The sequence below is a fragment of the Arachis ipaensis genome, chromosome B6 (genome assembly GCF_059453495.1).
Source record: "Arachis ipaensis isolate K30076 ecotype BB chromosome B6, ASM5945349v1, whole genome shotgun sequence".
Taxonomy (NCBI): Eukaryota; Viridiplantae; Streptophyta; class Magnoliopsida; order Fabales; family Fabaceae; genus Arachis; species Arachis ipaensis.
Window position 1 is genome coordinate 21,717,747 of NC_142441.1, and position 3,005 is coordinate 21,720,751.

A 3,005-nucleotide genomic window follows, 5' to 3' on the forward strand; every position below is an offset into this window, starting at 1 on the left:
GAATCAATAAAAGTGAATACAGGTGTACCTTTGACAAAACAATGACATAGGAAAACAATATATGATAAGAAACTAATAGGAAAATAATATATGATAAGGAATTGGATTTGGAAAACCTGCAAGTTTGGAGATTGAATTAGGCTGGTTGGATGTGTTCAGATATAGGAAAACCTTAAATCCTCAATATAATCTTGCTAAAGTGTAGTTATTTTCAATCATGAATGTGCTAGATTCAAACTTTTACTCCAATCAACTTTTTCTCAATAAGAATATGTTTGAGCATGCTTCAAAAAGGTTGTAGAATAATTCATAGACAAACATGAAAAGATATTCTCAGAACATTATTTTCCTTATGATAATGATGAGATATCATTGAAATAGACCAATAAGGAGTATTAAGAATAACGAAGAAAATAAATCAATGAATAAACAAATAAACTGGATAGTCTTAGTACTGCGCTACCAATCGCAATGATGACAGCATTGCAAGAAGAACCTTTGAGTACAATTCAAATTTTGAAAGAAGAAGCACCTATAAAATTTGCAAGTGTTCACTATATTCACTCAAAGAAGAAAAGAAACTATAATTAACATGAAAAAAATAAATTAATAAATTTAATTCAAAGAATAGTGTATTAGCATTTGGAAGACAACTTACACAAAATCTTATGATTTAGATATCCAATCTTGTAGTGGTCCAGTTAGATAGTAATTAATGTCTTGTATATATGAAATAATAGGACAAGGGTCCTGTAATAGAAAAACAATTGCACAAAGAACTATAATCAGAGTTAGTTGAACTGGTTATATTTTAGGAAAACAGAACATAATAGTAAGTTAGTTGAAACACTTTCTTCGTATTTGTTAAAAATTTCTCATTACCTTTAAACTTTCAAACAACTAAACTTAGTATTTCTTTATCCTTACCTACAAAAAGAATTCTCAAATAAAGAAGCCCACACCATTATCCTTTTCTAATTTTACTCCCATTCATTTTGTTCAAATCATTTCAAAAACTCTAGATTTTAATACCTACTGAGTGTATGTATAATCACATACAACAGCAATTATGAGTTCAATTATATGAGTTAAAATATAACATAACTCAATGTTAAAATTCCAAATAATAATGATTAAAATTACCCTAAATTGAGACTCACATACCTCTTTTTCTTTTCTTTCAGCCACATATGGAACTCAGTAGGTTTATATATTACAATAGTAATAAGAATAACATTTGTAAGTTTATCCCTAAAATCAATTGGTAACACATAATCATGGCAAAATCACAAAAGATACTCAAAATCATAGAACAAACAAAATCAAAATCAACTTCCCAAAGAACCAAAAAATAGATTACCAAATAGATTATAGAACAATATGTTCATAGACAACAAGAATATTAAAGAATAATTTATAATTTGGTTTGTCCCTAGTTTGCTTATTCAATTGGGCTTGAATTAGATTATTTTAACTTCACTTAGGTTAGAGAGGGGGAGAAAGAGAAGAAGAGAGAAAAGAGAATGAGCTAAAATTAATTTTTATATATGTTAAAAGCTTGTTTTAGCATATAAACCAGTTTAAATTGGTTTTCTAAATTAAAACAAATTTTATTTTTATAAATTAGTTTAAACTGGTGCATTGCATTATAGAACTGGTTTAAAGCAGTTTGTTATGTGAAAAAGTAATTTAGTTCAGTTTCTAAACTATTTAAAATGGTTTGGTGCAGTTTCAATTTATTTTATAAAAAAATTGAACAATGAACATCCCTAATTGATATAATGGTATTTGATGGATTGATTTATAAATTAGTTGAATTTATGTTTTTGATTAGTTTGTTAATACTTAATTTTCTTAATGTGTTATGTTTTGATCTCTTGTTCATTTAAATTCAAAAAATATTTTGTATTAGTAAGTAGCGCATTATCTTCACACTTTCCTTCACCTAAGATTCACAATATGCTGGTATAGTATCAACCTGAACCACATAACTTAGGTTCTGAGTACACATTGCCATACACCATGCCGGCAAATACTCATAGGAGGCTTTTCAACTACCAAAGATTTTAACAATCGACTTTTGCTTTGTAACCACGCTTTACGATAGCTTATCCTATAGTTGAATTTTGACTGAACATATGCAATCACGACTCAGACCTTAATAGATGGGTTAGTTTCAACTAGAAATCTTATAACATTCGTAATTGTGTCAAAATCTAATTTTGAATGCTCTTAAGAAATTGTACCCATAGTACAAGTATGACTTCCATTGTATCATCTAATTTCCCAACAATATTTTTTCTGAATCAAACTAGCCCGAATAAGTCAATCACAACCTTTACCATATTGCAGGCATGTTAAATAAAATGTTAAAAGCTCAAACTCAAAGACCTTGTAATCAACCCCCTTAGAGATGGTGTAATTTCTAATTGCCATGACTACAACTTTTTTGGAATTGAACTCCATTCTAATAGCAAATTTACCATCTTGTACAAAAGAAACTGATGAGAGAAACCTTTGCGTGGTCTAGAAATTTGCGGATAAATCCTCGTTGCAAGTATAGTTTCTAAACCTTCAAAAGTCCTTTCATACAAACGTTTTGGTTGTCACAAGTAACAAACCCCTAAATAAATTGATAACCGAAGTATTCAAACCTCGGGTCGTCTTCTCAAGGAATTGCAGAGAAGTATGTTCTTATTATTGGTTATGGAGATTGTAAATTGGGGTTTTGAGAATGAGGAGCGAATGGTTTAATTAGCAATTAAAGTAAATGAAGAACAAGCAATTTAAATGGCAAGTAAGATAAACAAATGACTGTAAATACTTTTGGCAAGGTATGAAAAATTAGAGGTCCTATCCTAGTTATCCTTATCAATGATGATGAGAATTGAATCTTAATTCCACTTTGTTAACCTTTACTAAGATAAAAGAAGGTCAAGGGATTAATTGGTTTGATCCTCGAATCCTAATTATTTCCTAAGAAAAGATTGGGATTATTGAAGTTC